Here is a 19069-nt window from a genome sequence, read left to right on the forward strand (position 1 = left end):
ACACAGCCCTTGTCTAGTTCTCTTTCACTAATTGTGCTCACCTGATCCTCATGTGCTCTGGTCCCTTTATATTGTACTATTTTGCCCTCATGTCTCTGCTGGACTATCATTTGTGTGAGCATTCTTGTCTACAGGTCTTATTAGACAGTTCTTATTTAGATTTACCTGTTAGTTCTAGCTTTGTACTTTGTTCAGATATCCTTTCAGGTGTCAGTTTAGACAGGAAACTATTCCACACTTCTTGAGTGATTTCTCAAGTGGCCATTAAGGGTTACTTTATGTTTAAAACTCTTTCCACACTGATCACATGTGAATGGCTTCTCTCCAGTGTGAATGTTCATGTGATACCCAAGGTTTATTTCTGTTGTGAAGCTCTTCCCACACAGTTTGCAGGTGAAAGGCTTCTCTCCAGTGTGAATTCTCATGTGGACTTTAAAGGTGCCCTAGAACTTTTTTTAAAAAGATGTAATATAAGTCTAAGGTGTCCCCTGAATGTGTCTGTGAAGTTTCAGCTCAAAATACCCCATAGATTTGTTTTAATTCATTTTTTTAAATGCCTATTTTGGGGCATCATTATAAATGAGCCGATTCAGGGCTACTGGTCCTTTAATTCTCGTGCTCCACGCCCACGGAGCTCGCGCTTGCCTTGAACAGTGCATAAACAAAGTTTACACAGCTAATATAACCCTCAAAATGGATCTTTACAAAGTGTTCGGCATGCATGCGGCATGCATGCGTCGGATTATGTGAGTATTGTATACTGTTATATTGTTTACATTGATTCTGAATGAATTTGAGGCTGTGCTCCGTGGCTAACGGCTAATGCTACACTGTTGGAGAGATTTATAAAGAAAGTTGTGTTTATGCATTATACAGAGTGCAAGTGTTTAATAATGAAAATAGCGACGGCTCTCTTGTCTCCGTGAATACAGTAATAAACGATGGTAACTTTAACCACATTTAACAGTACATTAGCATCAAGCTAAAAAAACATTTAGAAAGACAATTTACAAATATCACTAAAAATATCATGTAATCATGAATCATGTCAGTTTTTATTGCTCCATCTGCCTTTTTTCGCTATTGTTCTTGCTTGCTTACCTAGTCTGTTGATTCACCTGTGCAGATCCAGATGTTACTGGCTGCCCTTGTCTAATGCCTTTCATAATGTTGGGAACATGGGCTGGTATATGCAAATATTGGGGGCGTACACCCTGAATGTTACGTAAGTGTTATGTTGAGATTCGCCTGTTCTTCGGAGGTCTTTTAAACAAATGAGATTTATATAAGGAGGAGGAAACAATGGAGTTTGAGACTTACTGTATTTCATTTCCATGTACTGAACTCTTGTTATTTGACTATGCCAAGATAAATTCAATTTTTCATTCGAGGGCACCTTTAAGGTTTCCTTTTTGGCTGAAACTCTTTCCACACTGTTGGCAGCTGAAAGGCTTCTCTCCAGTGTAAATTTTCATGCGGCCTTTAAGATGTCCTTTTTGAGCGAAACTCTTTCCACACTGTTGGCAGGTATAAGGCTTCTCTCCAGTATGAATTCTCATGTGGCCTTTAAGGTGACATTTATCGTAGAAGTTCTTTCCACACTTCTAGCAGGTGAAAGGCTTCTCTCCAGTGTGAATTTTTATATGCTTGTTAAGGCCATTATTTTTAGTGAAACTCTTTCCACACTGATTACATCTGAATGACTTTACTCCAGTGTGAGTTTTCATGTGGACTTTAATGTGTTGTTTTTCAGTTGTACTCTTTCCAGTCTTTTGAGTGATGTTTCGTGAGGAAATCTTTTCAGTCTGTGAGCAATTAAAAGATTTTTCTTCAGTTATGAAATCATGACGTTTTCCATACTGATCTTTCTCTTCCATTTCATTTAGTTCTTGACTCTCCACTTTCAGTGCCATCAAATCTAAAAGAGACAAATACATGTTGACCCCAGTTTACTGGTACCAAACAACAGACATCAAGACATTAACACATTTAAGGGATCAAAACCAAAAACATGTATGCTAGATCATATACCCACTAAGCTACTGCAAGAGGTGTTATCTGTAATCTCAGAACCTTTTCTCAATATTCGGAACACTTTGCTTTCTTTAGGATGTTCCACTCTTCTTTTTTTTTTTTTTCTTCTTCATGTTTGGATTCTATGACCATGTAAACACTGCAGCTAAATTCAGTTGTCAGTTCACCTTTTAGTGTTTACTCGCATTCTGTACACACCCAGTTCGGTAAAATAAGGAAGTGACAACCGCATTTATAGAAATTCTATGCAGTGTGTACGGAACTGAACAACTAGTTGTTAATTAAGTTTTTTAACGTGCATCAGAGATGCGTCTCTCTTCTGTTAGTCTCAGCCTCAGACGTCACGCCCACGGATATGGCACACTTAACTGGAAACACTTCAGGATTTATTAAGTCATCATCTGGTTGGTTGAATTATACAGGATGTCCGGGAGACGTGTGTGTCACATTCTTTAACGGTCTGCCTGGAAACAAATGCCATGAAAAAAATATATCCTACTATAAATAAATATAAAATATTTGGGCAAATGTAGTATAATTTAATTTAATTTAATCAATTTAATTTAATGCACAATTATCCAAGCCCCAACCTCAATATTAAAATAAGATAGCATTAAAAAGTCTAACCGCTGTTGGAACAAAGGATCTCCGAAAGCGCTCCTTCTTACACTAAGGGTGCAAAAGTCTCTGACTAAAAGAGCTAACCAAGGTCCCAAAAGTCTCATACAGAGGGTGGGAGGTGTTGTTCCAGATGTCTCCTCAGCAGATGGATACGACTTTGGCCCTTCTTGTACAGAGCACTCATGTTATCTGACCAATCCAATTTATTATTTATGTGAACACCCAAATACTTGTACACATTCACCCTCTCAATGACCTGCCCCTGGATTTTACATAACTTGTAAAAATGATTTAAATTAATTTAACAGTTTCCATTGATTTAAACACTTTAAAAGCTTAAAACAAACCTTTCTTCAGCCGAATCACAACAGATGCAGAAGCGCGGTACAGCCTTATGATGTCACATCTCTGCTCCAAAATAAAAGTTCCTGTCCGCGCGACAAAATCAGAAATATGCTTAGAAATTCACATACAAATAATAAAACATATAACAGTGCTTTTCTCAGTTTTTCGGTATGTTTGGACACTCTGTCCTGTTAAAATTAGAAAAATTAACAGAAAGAAAAATAAATGCAATCTAAATCTCTGAGTGTGTCTCAATCAGATCTAGTTCAGTAATGCACTGGTGAGAGAGTGAGAGTTAATGGACTTAAATTAGACAAAATACACAAACAAAAAAAAAACAGATTATACAGTAGGTTCATAATTTATACATTTATGCTTAACATTTATTGATATGTGCATTGATTGTGGAATACTTTAAAAACAATGTTCCTCAACGTCAAATTACAAAGGCTTTGCAAATCTCATCATCTACAGTGCATAATATCATCAAAAGATTCAGAGAAACTGGAGAAATCTCTGTGCGTAAGGGACAAGGCTGAGGATCTTTACTGGATGCCCGAGGTCTTCGGGCCCTCAGACGACACTGCATCACTCATCAGCATGATTGTGTCAATGACATTACTAAATGGGCCCAGGAATACTTCCAGAAACCACTGTCGGTAAACACAATCCGCCGTGCCATCTGCAGATGCCAACTAAAGCTCTATCATGCAAAAAGGAAGCCATATGTGAACATGGTCCATAAGCGCTGTCGTGTCCTGTGGGCCAAGGCTCATTTAAAGTTTCAAAGTTTCAAAAGTGGAAAAGTGTTCTATGGTCAGACGAGTCCAAATTTGACATTCTTGTTGGAAATCACAGACGCCGTGTCCTCCGGGATAAAGAGGAGGGAGACCTTCCAGCGTGTTATCAGCGTTCAGTTCAAAAGCCAGCATCTCTGATGGTATGGGGGTGCATAAGTGCATACAGTATGGGCAGCTTACATGTTTTGGAAGGCACTATGAATGCTGAAAGGTATATAAAGGTTTTAGAGCAGCATATGCTCCCCTCCAGACGACGTCTATTTCAGGGAAGGCCTTGTGTATTTCAGCAGGACAATGCAAAACCACATACTGCACCTATTACAACAGCATGGCTTGGACATAGAAGAGTATGGGTGCTGTATTGGCCAGCCTGCAATCCAGATCTTTCAAAATCCAGATCTTACAAAACTGCTTAGTATTTGAAACAATAGGAAAGCAAACAGACAGGTGCAACTGACATTCGTATATATACATGCCAAAGGAAAAGAAAAAGTATCAAGGCAAACTATAAAGAGATGAAGGATGCAAATAGAAGTGGCCATGTCAGAATGTCACCTGTTCAGACGATTATCTGATAAAGACATGACATGGCTAAATACATAACAAAGGCTTCTGTCCAGTGTGACTTCTCAGGTGTCCGTTTAGAATGAAACTTTTCCTGCATTTCACAAGTGATTTCTCAAGTGGCAATTTAAGGGTTTCTTTATGTTTGAAACTCTTTCCACACTGACCACATGTGAAGGGCTTCTCTCTAGTGTGACTGATTATGTGCCTTTTAAGATGTCCTTTTTGAGTGAAACTCTTTCCACACTGTTGGCAAGTGAAAGGCTTCTCTCCAGTGTGAACTCTCATGTGCCTTTTAAGATATTCTTTCTGAGTGAAACTCATTTCACACTGTTGGCAGGTAAAAGGCTTCTCTCTGGTGTGAACTCTCATGTGGACTTTAAGATGTTCTTTTCGAATGAAACTCCTTCCACACTGATCACATGTGAACGCCTTCTCTCCAGTGTGAATTCTTATGTGAACTTTAAGGTTCCCTTTATCAGTGAAGCTCTTTTCACACAATTTGCAAGTCAAAGGCTTCTCTCCAGTGTGAATTCTCATATGATCCTCGAGGTTTGCTTTTTTAATAAAGCTCTCTCCACACTGGCAAGTGTAAGGCTTCTCTCCACTGTGAATTATCATGTGTTTTGTAAGGTTTCCTTTTTCACTGAAGCTCTTTCCACACTGTTGGCAGGTGAAAGGTTTCTCTCCAGTGTGAACTCTCATGTGGCCTTTAAGGTGTCCTTTATGAGTGAAACTCCTTCCACACTGTTGGCAGGTGAACGCCTTCTCTCCAGTGTGAATTCTCATATGATCATCGAGGTTTGCTTTTTTAATAAAGCTCTTTCCACACTGTTGGCAGATGAAAGGCTTCTCTCCAGTGTGAATTCTCATGTGGACTTTAAAGTGACCTTTATCAGTGAAGCTCTTTCCACACTGTTGGCAGGTGAAAGGCTTCTCACTAGAGTGAATTTTTATAATGCTTGTTAAGGTTTCTTTTTAGAGTGAAACTCTTTCCACACTGATTACATCTGAATGACTTTACTCCACTATGAATTTTCATGTGGACTTTAAGGTGTCGTTTTTCAGTTGGACTCTTTCCAGTCTTTTGAGTGATGTTTTGTGAGGAAATCTTTTCAGTCTGTGAGCAATTAAATGATTTTTCTTCAGTTATGAAATCATGATGTTTTCCATACTGATCTTTCTCTTCCATTTCATTTAGTTCTTGACTCTCCACTTTCAGTGCCATCAAATCTAAAAGAGACAAATACATGTTGACCCCAGTTTACTGGTACCAAACAACAGACATCAAGACATTAACACATTTAAGGGATCAAAACCAAAAACACGTATGCTAGATCATATACCCACTAAGCTACTGCAAGAGGTGTTATCAGTAATCTCAGAACCTTTTCTCAATATTCGGAACACTTTGCTTTCTTTAGGATGTTCCACTCTTCTTTTTTTTTTCTTCTTCATGTTTGGATTCTATAAACACTGCAGCTAAATTCAGTTGTCAGCTTCACCTTTTAGTGTTTACTCGCATTCTGTACACACCCAGTTCAGTAAAATAAGGAAGTGACAACCGCATTTATAGAAATTCTATGCAGTGTGTACGGAACTGAACAACTAGTTGTTAATTAAGTTTTTTAATGTGCATCAGAGATGCGTCTCTCTTCTGTTAGTCTCAGCCTCAGACGTCACGCCCACGGATATGGCACACTTAACTGGAAACACTTCAGGATTTATTAAGTCATCATCTGGTTGGTTGAATTATACAGGATGTCCGGGAGACGTGTGTGTCGCATTCTTTAACGGTCTGCCTAGAAACAAATGCCATGATGCCTAACCCCCTCATGGAAGAAGAACGCTGTCGTGTTTACAGCTGTGACAATGAGCGCTTACCAAGATCAACTAAATGCTGGATTTTCAAAAGTATGTGAAGTTCTCAGCTCCACTGTTGCAGTAAACTTGCACAATAGTGATGCGCGGGTCGTCTCATTACCTGCGGGTCGGGTTGGGGCGGGTTAAAAAATTGTCACTTTATTTGCGGGGCGGGTCATTAAAAAAAAACAATCCATGTATGTTGCAAGCAATTCCCTATAGCCTATATTAAATATTTGGGAATATCTATTTTCATATTTTATTAGGTTCTTTGATAAGGTTACAATACGAGGGTCATAGCAATGTAACTTGCGTGATGTCCCCAAACCTTTGGCATCACGAAAGCAGCGTGCCAAGCAGCTCCCGCCGCCAGCCAAGACAACAAAAATGGAGAAATAAAACTAAATAAAACGCTACATTGAGGGCCGGTTTTTCTGGGACGGAGAGGACATTCTAAGCTTCTTGCAGTCGCTGTCAATCGCCTTTCCTGTGCTTGCCAAGGTGTCAAAAATGATTCTCTGTATCCCCGCCACAAGCACATCAAGCGAGCGTGGGTGGAGTCTAGGCAAAATAGATTAAACCCCGGTACAGTGGATGCCATTCTTTTGAACATTGAACATTTCCGTGTGTTAAATAAAACAAAAGTTCAGTGGTTATGTAGTGTAGGCTGTAAACTGTTGTCCTACAAATCTGAAAGGGATATATAAAACGCTTAATGTGGCTTAATTTACTAAGGTAGTGTTATTAACAAACCAAACTTAGTAAATACCATACAAATAAAGCATACTATATAGAATAATTGTTTTTTTTTGCAGAATCTGATCTTTGATCTCTGACTTAGATCAACGTTAAGCTTTTTCTTTATAGCGGTTTTATATGGGAGGAAAACACAACGTGAAATTAAACGAATTGTGATCATATTCTGGGCTCAACTGCTATTCTGTAGTATACTTTATTAGTGTGATGTTTAGTAGAATGAAGTTTGGTCTGTTTATATCACTTAGCACATTAAGCCACATTTTTCACGTTAAGCGTTTTAGAATGTCCCAACTGAAATAAAAAAACAAAAATTGTTTAGCCTATTAGGTTAATACAAACGCTGCTTTGTAAATGAAAATGTTTATCATTATCTTATTACTGATTTATGGTTCATATTCATAATTGTATGTTGTTTCCAGTTTACAGGGTGATGTTTCCAAGCACTTTCAGGCTGAAATAAAGGCTGTTTTGATTTACGTTACAATGCCTAGTATGTCTATTATATGGTCGCGGGTGCGGGGCGGGGCGGGTTGTAAAAATAGATACAGTGGTGCGGGGCGGGCCAAATAATTTCATAAAAGCAGGACCCGCGGGTTGGAAAAAAAGCCGACCCGCGCGTCACTATTGCACAACATTCTTGAATGAATAATTTATTAGTTGCACGCCGGTCTGTTATTGTAGGGACACTGACTTTAAATTTTCACGTCCCTAAACATGACGCAGAACAAAACAAACTGTGATTGGTTGAGTTACATGTCAAATTCAGACTGACGTCAGAAGGTCTGTACTCTTATCGCAGCTTTAACTGCCCAAGAGGACTATTATTCTGTTTGCGCAGTGAAATCACAGGGAAAGCAGCGAATGAGTTTCAACTCCTTCATGTCGCCAGATCTTACTAGAAAATAACTCACTTTAATAACTCAATAAACCCGATCGCTTTATGAGACGAGCTGAAGCAACAAGCCCAAAAATGCTTATAATCATGGCAACACAGAAAGAGCGCGCTCTTTGTGAAACATGACACCTCCGTTGACTGAAATAAAGCGTGTTTTGTCACTGTAATATTACTTTGGTCACAATAACGGATACCAAAACACACAAGATGCTAGAATGTTGCTATGGTTTCCAAGCTGTCAGAACACTACCAAAGGTATTATGGAAGTGGTTTGGTAAAACATTAAAAGTCACTGTTCTAACCATGTGCTTTACACTATGAAAGTGAGTTCCACAATGAGAAAGAAGGGCCGGTCACACTGTGTGCGCTACCTCTGTTTTCAACAGCCAATCACAGCACTGGAAGTGATAAGTGCTAAATTGCAATCCTTATCGGAAAGGGATAAATGTACCCTTTCAAGAGACACTTCCCGTTCTGAGTAGGGTTGGGAATCGAAAATCAATTCCAAAACTGGAATCTAATACTTAAGGCCAGGAACCGGAAACTTATAAAATTAAAATTTCGATTCCTCTTATCGATTCCTTAGTGTGTATTTTACTATGACTTTAAACCATTCAGGCACTAGACTGAACATTGTTTTCTGTGCTGCACACACATCCACAGCTTGCTCACATAAAGTGATTTTAAACCATTCAAGCAAGAACAGTTGCATGCTGTTTTCTGTGCTGCACACACACCCAAAGTTATGTGTAGGGTTAGGAATCAAAAATCGATTCCAGATCTGGAATCTAATACTTCAGAAATCGGATACTTATAAAATTTAAATATCGATTTGTGTGCATTTTACTATGTCTTTAAACCATTTAGGTGCTATGTCATTGTTTTCTGGGCTACACTGACATTCAAAGCATGCTCACAGAAAACGTGATTTAATGTGGATTTTAAACCATTTGCACACCGATTTCTGAGCTGTGCACACATTCAAAGCTCGCTCCTATAAAGTGATTTTACCGCGATTTTAAACCAACAGTCACGTGGCGTTTTCTGTGCTGCACACACATCCAAAGTGTACTCACAGAACAACTGATTTAATGTCATTTTAAACCATTCTGTGCTGCACACACACATTTCAAACGACATGCGCACAGAAGCCGCCTCTCATACTGAATGGTGTGCGATACTGAGTTCTCTTCCTCGTGTTTTTGCACTTGAACCAACAAATAAACACAAAAATGTCAAAATATCCTCAAACAGTCGGTTATGTCTTGAGTGAACATAACAACCGACAAAGCAAACACATGTGTAACAGTATATTGGGTCTGTGCTGCTCTTAAAGAGACAGCAGCCTAATAAACCTGCTGCCGTCTCTACAATAACTTAAGTCTGTCAGTAACAAAAGACAGAAAATTCACTCGTTTTTGACTGAATAACTTTTGTAACTATATTTGTAATGTATATTTTATTCATAAAGTGCAGTGTTATTTTACATTTGATTACGGTTTCTGCACCTGGAAATCTTTTCAATCATACCTTTTGTTCAGTTGTATTGATTTGTGTGATAGAGTGTTTACTTGTCTTAAATGTGTTAAGTGTTTCTTTCTTTTTTTTTACCTTATTGGAACTGAAGTTTAACTGAATCGGAATCGTTAAAATGATACCCAACCATAGTTCTGAGTCTCTGGTTTATCTAGTAATATAATAACAGACAATTCAAATTTCTGTGTTTCTACCCTGACAGAGAATAAGTCAAGTCACATTGATTTAAATAGTTCTTCATACAATAGATATTGCTTCAAAGCAGCTTTAAAGTGATGAACAAGAAAATGATTAAATGATGTAAAACAGAATTCAATACTTGCATTAAAAGCCAATAAAATATGTTACTCCTTTGGCCAAAGGAACAAACACGGTGTGATCATTATTTCAGGCTGCATCGCAATTCAGATTATGGATTGATATAGAAAAATATTTATCCAAATTTGTGTTTTTAAAAGCAGATGTGAATCCCAGGTACTTTCTTCTCTGGTACACAAAAGGCAGCCTCAGTCACCAATCACTTTTATTACACTTTTTGTCCATATAATTTAAGTGAATGGTGTCTAGAACTAATGTTTCGTCTTCCACAGAAGAAAGGAAGTCATAATGATTGGAATGACAAAAGGATGACCCTTAGTTTCAAACCTTAGAGACCAGCGTTATCAGGTTTAGTGCTTTACTGTGCAGTTATGAAACCATGTTCAAGACTAGTTTATTTCTTGTTTCTGAATAAAACCATTTTAATTGGGACACTCTTCAAAAATATCATTCATTTCTTTAGAGCTGGACATGTTAATAAGGATCAAATGAATGAGTTCAGCTTTTGAGAATGAAACCAACCTGTTTGTTCCTCAGTTTCTTCATGTTTCACTCTGAATGTTTCTTTAATCTTCACTTCTACACACTCTTCTTTAATAAAATCCTTTGTTTGTTCCTCAGTTTCTTGTTTCAAAATGAATACTTCTTCAATCTTCACGTCTTCACTTTCCTTTTTAATAAACTCCATCTTTGTTTGTTCCTCAGTAACTTCTTGTTTCAAACTGAATACATTTTCAATCTTTATGTCTTCACTCTCCTCTTTAATAAATGCCATAATATAGGGTGTCACGTGGATCTCAGCTGCTTCACAAAGAGTTTCTGTGCTTGGATACTTTGTCCTGTTTTAAAATAACAGAAAGAAAAACACATCCAATCTCAATCTCTGAGTGTTTCAATCAGATCTAGTTCAGACGTTTGTTTGTTTTCGTTGTATTTACACAGTTTGACCAGCAGGAGTCGGTGTTTAAGATGATTCGAGCGCTTTCAAACAGTGAATCATTCTGTGCAGCGATTGATTCAGTTAACTCTTGAGCTTCAAAAGCTCAGCTTCTCTCATCACTCGCCGGATTCATGTTCTTGATAAACTGATTCACGATTTATGGAGCGAAATGAGACGCATATTTTCTGTTACGCGTCTATATATGAGCTTTACTCACACAAAATAACATTCATTAATGTTAGATAACGCATTATAATGTTACATTCAGTATCAATTATCTTATTTTTTTCAAAACTTGTAAAAAAAAAATTAACAGTTTGTATTGATTTAAACACTTCAAACCTTTCTTCAGCCGAATCACAACAGATGCAGGAGCGCGGCGCGGCCTTGTGACGTCACATCTCCGCTCCAAAATAAAAGTCCCATTCAGAAACACATACAAAATTCACATACAAATAATAAAACATATATCAGCGGCGTTCAAAGTTAAACTCTTGTTTAATTTAAATGAATCCAATAATCATCTTTTTGCTCTCCCAATATAAAATCTTACATTGAGGGCATTTCAGTCTGTAAATAACATGAGTAGTTTGACAATTAATAGATTGTTTGTTAAAAACATTTTAATGATCACAATGGTGGCATTTAACAGCCCTAGTGAAAAAAAAGTATACTAAGTATACTTGCAGCAAGACTAATTATTAGTATATTTCAAGTGTGTTAATGATTAGTTCATTTAAAGTGTGTTATTTTGAAACAACTAATTTTGTACTAAGTATATTTAAGTTGAAATTAAGTAGTATTAAAATACAACTTTAAGTATATTTAGTATACTTATGTGTACTAAATTGGAACAACTTCAAGTATACTTAGTACACTTTAAGTATATGTCTGTGTAGGGACTAATTACATGCTTGATTAGTCATATTAAAGTGTACTTAATTTGTGTTATAAGTATATATTTTTTGTTACAATATAAGTTGCATTATAAATATACTTTATTTCTGTTATAAGTATACTTTTATTTGTGTTATAAGTATACTTTATTTCTGTTATGAGTACACATTGTGTTATAAGTACACTTTATTTGTGATTTAAGTACATTACAAAATAATTATGAGTGTTTTCACCTTTGGCTTATTCCAAATACTAAAAATTACACACTTTGCAGTCAATAACAATACACTTTGTTATTACTTATACTTTGTATAATATAGTCAACATTTGAAGCGGATCAAAACCTTTAATCAAAGTTGTCCTAACTTTTTTGATCCACTTCAAATGTTGACTAATGTACTTTGAATTACATAATCTCACACAATACAGTTGTGCTACTATTTAAATACAGTTTAACACATTTTCCCAAAGTTGAATGCATTTGTTTTCAAGGCCATTCAATTAAATAAAATATAAGAACATCACTAATGAAGAGACATATTTCATTGACAAATCCAATAGTTTTTATTTAAACTTAATATAGATTCAGCATAATTTACCATGTTTTTCATTAAAGAAAAAACAAATATTGACCCTCTAACACAAATACAAATTACACATTATATTCCATTTTCTGATGAGCTTCTCATGATTGTGTCTGATGGCACAATGATGACCGCAGAGACTCGTGAAGAACAGCATCTGTTGACAGAATATACCAAAGATATAAGACAGCATGTTCAACTCTTTATTCACGTTTACAATAATCTGTCTAAATCCTACATTGAACCAATACTATTTTTGAACAGTAAATGAGGATTAGCAGCAGGGAACTGTATCAGAATGGCATGTCAATATTTTCGGTAACGTTACATAATCAAGCATAAAACACTTTATGAATTAATATCGTACAGAATACGGGCCGATTTGACCAATCATATGAATGTTTTGGTGCTGCATACAAACATGTGCCATAAACCACCACACAAAAACTCAAAAAGGAGATATCAAGCCGAAATATCGCTCTCCGTTTGTTAAAGAAAATAAAATAAAGTTTGTTAACTGGTAGACTACAACTCACCTCCCAATAGCAGCACTTTTCTCCGGTTCTTTCAGGATCGCGTAGGCCATTAGATTAGCCGGTTGTCGTCGCCATCACGGTCAGGCTGCGATGTCACTTGATTGAACTGGTCAGAATCCCCGAGATTGAGCGATGTATTGCGCTTTCAGTGTTTTAAATATACATTGCGACATTATACTTCACCTGAGTGACTGAGCGAGGAGATTCAGACGACGACCGTGACGTCAGCAGCTCTGATTGGCTGAAGGCAGTGAGCAACAAAATCTGATTGGTCACAGACCAAGTTGAAGAGACATTTGAATTCCGACAAGTTTAACCACTCGACATATTTTTTCGCATTACTTGTGCTGCTGGTGTGTTGTTTAATATAGATTTGTGTGTACGATTGTAAAATGATTCTGCCAGTGTAAACTTAATAAACATTTACACATATTTGGAAATTATAGGCTACACTGCATAAACTAAATGGGCTTGTAATGCATTCATACTGAAATAAATAAGCACAAGTAATATAATGAATTCCAAGGATGAAGAAGTAAACTTAAAAAATATACTCAAATTTAACTTTAGATACACTACAACTTCAGGATATTAAATAATGTATTTTTTAAATATACTTCCAGTGCATTGTTACAATGATCATTTTCAGCACACTGTTAAAATATACCTCAAATATATTTTTATAAAGTGCAAATAAATACACTTTTAAAAAATAAACTGAACTTACACTTCAAGTATATTTTTCTAAAATATATTTTTTAGAAAATATACTAAAGTACAATTATTTTAAAGTGTGTTAAAAGTTGCATTGTGAAAATATGATACTAATATACTTTTTATATATTTAATGATAGTACATTTTTTGTTAGTATATTTGCAGTGTACTATAGAAAAAGGGAATATATTTAAAATACAATAAAGTATACTTTTTTTTCACTAGGGAGGCAATCTGGAATCTCCCTGGCTGACAGCATTTGATATGAGAGGATAAGCCTAGGTCATATAATCAGTTATAACACAAATGTACTGGTTGCCATTGTCCGTCAATGCTAATCAGATCCATCCCCACAAGCTCGAAAGGCTATTTAACTTAGAGTTCATTAAATAGAAACAAAATAATGTATTGCAATTTCAAAGCAACCCTTAGATTTAACCCTAAACCAGGAACTTTCATGAGTCGGTGGTAAATAGCTATGAACTAATCTGTCCCCTAAGGTTGTACTTTTCAAATAACAAAAACATATCATTGGAGGAACAATGTCACTTGTAAAATGCCCCCTTTAAAAAAAAATAATAATAATTCTTTTAATTTTTTCAGCAACTGTACTGTATTTTGTCACAAAATAGACTGCTCTTGTTTTCCTCCCTTGTTATAATTTTTGGACGTATCGTAGCTTTATGAATAGTTTCAAACTGGTACCCTCTATTTTATTTTTCTAGACCCTTATTTTTATCCTCAAAATCTTGTTCTTTGTCTCTACATAATTCTACATAATTAATTACTACAATTACACTAATTAGGGGGGAAAAAAAACGTCTAGCATGGAGAACTGTATTCCAATCAGTGGGTTTTCTAAATATTGATATATGTAGATATATTTATTTATCTTTTGGAATTTCCAGGTCCAGGAAGTTAATCTTTTCCTTGTTATATTCAAAAAATAATTCCATGTTAGAATTGGTATTTTTAAGATATTGATGAAATTAAATCAAGTCTACCTCTGACCATGAAAACATAGAATAACATCATCAATATAACATCCCCACCAAATAAGGTTATCTAAGTAAGGATTTGTTGTAGAGTTCAGTACATAATCATTTCCCCATTCTCTAAAAATAAACCAGCACAAGAAGAGCTATAACTAGCAACCATGGCACAATCTGTTTCAAGACAAATATATTATTGTTGAGGGTCCATTTTGTGAAATTGAATAAAAAAAAAAAAATCAAAAGGTGGTAACCCAGTTTCCGATCCATTTTCATAAAATATGCTAAGTCTTACACCTTCCCTATTCACCTTATGGAAAAAGCTTAAGTGATGTGAAGCCAGTTCCGTTTTTTTCATGATTTCAATACGGAATGATCAATGTAAAACAAAAGTAAAACATTTAAAATACTGGATGTTCAGAAATAACGTCTTTAACTGAGAATATATTTCTGTTAGCTGGAGTACATCAGTAACTGATTCAGTGGGTAACATAGTTATGTTTTAAAAAATGAATACTGATTTACACATCAACACCAAAGCCAATTCATTTAGGGTTAAGTTTGAACATTGCAAAATCACCACCTAAAGAAGAGCTACAGCAGGTTTGACATCAGGTTTCAGTCAGTTTGGAATATTTTTGTAGTGCTGTCGTGTCTTTTATCTGCTTGTTGACTTGCATAGCCTATGTTGACTGGACTATAAACACAACTGTATTAAAATAAAGTGGACTGAACTGAAAGAAAATGCCATTTTTCACATTTCTTAGATACATTTATTTCAGTTCAAGTGTACTACACAGTACATACAATGTAAATTACATTTAGCAGCCACTTGCATACAGAAAAACAGCTTTCTGGTTTGTAAACATCAAGGTAATAAAGGCAAGAATTCCCAATATGCATTCTCTGCATAACAAAATGCTTCTTTTACCACTTCTTGATAAGTTCTTTGTATGTTTCTCATGGGACACACCCAATTTAGGTCTTGCAGTCTCCACTAATAAGCACAGACTTCATGGTTTCAGACTTCAGCTCCAGTGTTTGTTGAGTGTTTGAAGGCAGACTCTTTGGTGGCTGGTAGATTCAGATTCTCTCCTAGGCATAATGTCGGCAGATTTCTCAGGAGTCAGGAAACACCTCGAAATACTTTTTTTCTTTTCAAAGATTTTTTTACTCTTAAACTTTTTTTTTCTTTTCATTTAAAAAAAAAAACACAAATATCTGCCTATAGGGTAAGAAAAAGGCCAAAAGGGTTAAGACACATAGTGCTGTTTTAATTTTTCTTTTGTACATTTAGCATAGTTTTATAACCCATTGGTACAGTGTTCATTTTGACAGAAAATTTTGATTTCGTTTTAGCCATAGTCTTTTGACTAAAATGCCATTTTAGTTTTAGTCATATTTTAGTCGTCTGTATTGTTTTAATTTGTCTAGTTTTAATCGACTAAAACAGTAGATTTAATCTAAAGGGTGTACATATTTTGAAATGCATCAGTTAAGCATTTCTCTAACAACACACAGATCCAATACACTGATACACATCTGATATTCTACTGGCTGTTTACGTTCACTTAAGACACTACTTGAGATGCATACATGTATACTGTAATGAAGATTTTTTTATGGTTTTAGTTTAGTTAACTATAAGTTTGAGTAACTATAATCACTGACACTGGTAAAATCTATATATAGAATAATGTGTCAAATAATGTTCTTAGTCTTTCTTGCATCCCAGACAATAGTTTACTGTGAATTAAATGTAAATTAAATTTAATTAAATACAATTTATTTGCAACCAAAATATCAATAATGACTAGGACAAAAGTTATATAGGCTATAATGTGACATTTACACCGTCTCCTTACTACACGCGATGCGTTAAGATTTTAGCGACAAGCAGTTTGACTGTCCACAACAGATGCGACACGACTGCGAGACGTAACAAAATCAATCAAAAAACCACAGGCAATCAGAAGAAAAAATATATATTGTATAACTTGGCACGGAAAACTTTCATGAGCCGATAAATAAATATTTAAATATCTTTTAGTTAAAACAGTAAAGGTTTCTATGAATTTTGGAGAAGTATGGAAAAGTATTTGTTTCCAGACTATTCCCCTATACAGTTTTCTAAAATATAAAATTTGCTACTGATCCCCTGATTCACACGGTGAGTGACTGCTTCAGCCACAGCTGAATATTATTCGTCCGTAATTTGTTTGGAAGCCATTATATGTGCATATTTGGCTTCGGGCACACCCCTAACTCTCACAATGAATTTTCATTTTTAAGTGAACTGTCCCTGTAAGTGATGAGGCTGTTTACGGCCCTATGATTTCAGCGATGCGGAAAACGCGGACAGAATCTACTAATAAATTGCTTTTAAATGGTCTAAGTTTCATGATTTCAATTAATTGGATGTGGTTTTTGATTTAGAACAATTATTTAACCATTAAAACTTTAAAAATTACAACAGAAAAAAAGGAATCCAGAAGAATTCAAATGTAAGAAAATGGAATTTAGAAAAAAAAAATAAAACAGCCCAAATAAATGTTGACAGTTAGCAGATGTTTTCTTCTTTTCACTAGAAGGTCCAGTTATGACATTTTGATTAAATTATTATTATGATTATCCTGAGCAGGGCTGCACATAGGTGGTGCACATGCGCGACCAAAATACAAATGCGCTGGGTAAATAAGTTCAGATCGCTCATTAGCGTAGCGACGTGGTTGACAGCTATTAATGCGCAGTCACCGTTTTAGATCACCTGACTGTAATTGTCACGGTACACACAGAAACAACAGACGGATCCAATTGCAGCGGTGTTTTAATGGGTTATCCAACTCAAAGTCCAAAAACAGGCAAATGTCCAAATCCAGAAGGTCAGTCCATACAAAAACAGTAAACAAGCAAAAACAGAAAACCAGGGAACAAAAGTATGTGACATTAAACAAAGAACCACAAACAAAGGCAGAAACAAACCAGGTATAAATAGACAGACACTAATGATGTGATACAAAACAGCTGGTGCAATGAACATGGGATAATGAGTCCGGGGAGTGCGTTATGGGTCCGTGTACGTTTTGATAGTTTGTTTTCCAATTTGAAATGAAATGCGCAGAAACGAGAAAACGGTCGTTTCCCGTTTTTTCGTTTGTTAAAAAAAAAACGGAAAAACGAGATTTTGACTCGATTTTCGTTTTTTCGGGTCACGGATAGAAAACGGAAACGCGACTTCAAAACTCGTTTTCCACATGTGGGCGGTCATTACACGCCCCTTTCAGCCGATTGGTCAATCAAATCTGAGCCAGTGACGTCATCTTCAGTTCGTTCAACAAAATAACAGTCCTCTGCCGCTGTATCAGTAGATGTCATAAATCGGCTTTCTTCTGTGCAACCTAACGCGTATTTCACAGAAATATTTATTTCAGGAATGTTAATCAGCACACAGACTGTTGTAATGCTGTTTGTAGTTATGCATAGTGAAACTGCCCACACAGAGGAGCGGATGAAAAGCACAGATTAAAAAAAAAAAAAACACTACAGTTTTTATTTTATTCTATTTTGAATAAATAGAATAGGCCTAAATCACAATAAATAAGTAGTGTAAGCAATTTTGAAAAACGAACAATAGCTCATCTCTCTTTACCCTGATAGCAACAGACTCCGGGGCGGATCCGCCTTCAAGTCGCCAGCTCCGCTGTACGCTCAGATTCAATTCGGCAACGCGCACAGGATATGCCCCGCCTCCGCGCAGCGCACTGTCAACTCGCGGACTCGTTACAGATGCTGGGCGGATTCACTAACCGGACGCGCCTTTTTTCAACTGACGATCGTCACTGAATCCTTCTCCACACTGTGGAAAAGATGGAGCCGACAGGTCGGTGAAGACTGAACTCGGTAAGAATAGTTAAAATATGCTTTATTTGTACAGTTGTTTCCAGTAACATTATCGTTTTTTTAACATTTTTGCTTTTACAATTTACAATTTTACAATTTTTGTAATTTTTAAAAATGACTGGCCAAGTTACGTTAGCTCTGTAATTAGCGTTAACTTAGATTTGAGTAAAAAATAATTTTGCAAATAACCTTTTGAGTAAAACGCTATTTGGACAGAATTTCTTTATCTTTCTGGGAGGTGGGGTGATTTAATAAGCTTTTTAAATAAGGTTTCAGTCCAAAACGACCTAAACGCAAATTTTCACCCCTTTCCAAAATAGCAGGCGAGATTAGGCCTAACGTTACCTACTTTTTTCACTGAACTTCTAACGTTAGTTGTTTGAGACTATTTTTTGTTGTTGTTTACATTTGACAGTTCTTCACCTCATGTAATGTTGTTTCAGATCATTATTTCACACTATATTAATTCATATTAAGATACCGTGTGTGTGTGTGTGTGTGTGTGTGTTCTGTTGCAGCTTACAGCTCATTCAAGTGCCACCAGTGTGTTTTTTCGAGTAGTATTTCTTGAATTTCTTCTATTTCATCTTTCTTCTGAGGTAAGTAAGATTAAAAACTGTTTTAAACTTGATTTTGCCAGTTATTTTGTCAAATACTGATAATGGTGCACAACTACAGCTTTTAACGTGTAATAAATGTGCCATTTCAAAGGATTTAAACATATAATTTATGGGTAAAAGTTTAAAAACCACTTGTATCAGTAATCTTTA

At 35.9% G+C, this 19069-nt stretch overlaps 1 protein-coding gene, 1 long non-coding RNA gene and 1 pseudogene across 2 annotated transcripts in view; 2 read left to right on the forward strand and 1 right to left on the reverse strand.

Annotated features, from left to right (window-relative positions):
- LOC125246308 (tripartite motif-containing protein 16-like) overlaps positions 1-19069 on the forward strand; it is a 398598-nt gene that overhangs the window by 356655 nt on the left and 22874 nt on the right. The gene's annotated exons all lie outside the window — the stretch shown is intronic.
- LOC125246303 lies at positions 4034-11083 on the reverse strand (annotated as a pseudogene).
- LOC125246381 overlaps positions 18026-19069 on the forward strand; it is a 1263-nt gene continuing 219 nt past the window's right edge. Inside the window, exons 1-2 of the long non-coding RNA XR_007179827.1 lie at positions 18026-18299; positions 18818-18898. This is a non-coding gene — a long non-coding RNA (uncharacterized LOC125246381). The remainder of the gene's footprint in view (positions 18300-18817; positions 18899-19069) is intronic.

This window comes from Megalobrama amblycephala, linkage group LG14, assembly GCF_018812025.1.
Source record: "Megalobrama amblycephala isolate DHTTF-2021 linkage group LG14, ASM1881202v1, whole genome shotgun sequence".
In the NCBI taxonomy this organism is placed as follows: Eukaryota; Metazoa; Chordata; class Actinopteri; order Cypriniformes; family Xenocyprididae; genus Megalobrama; species Megalobrama amblycephala.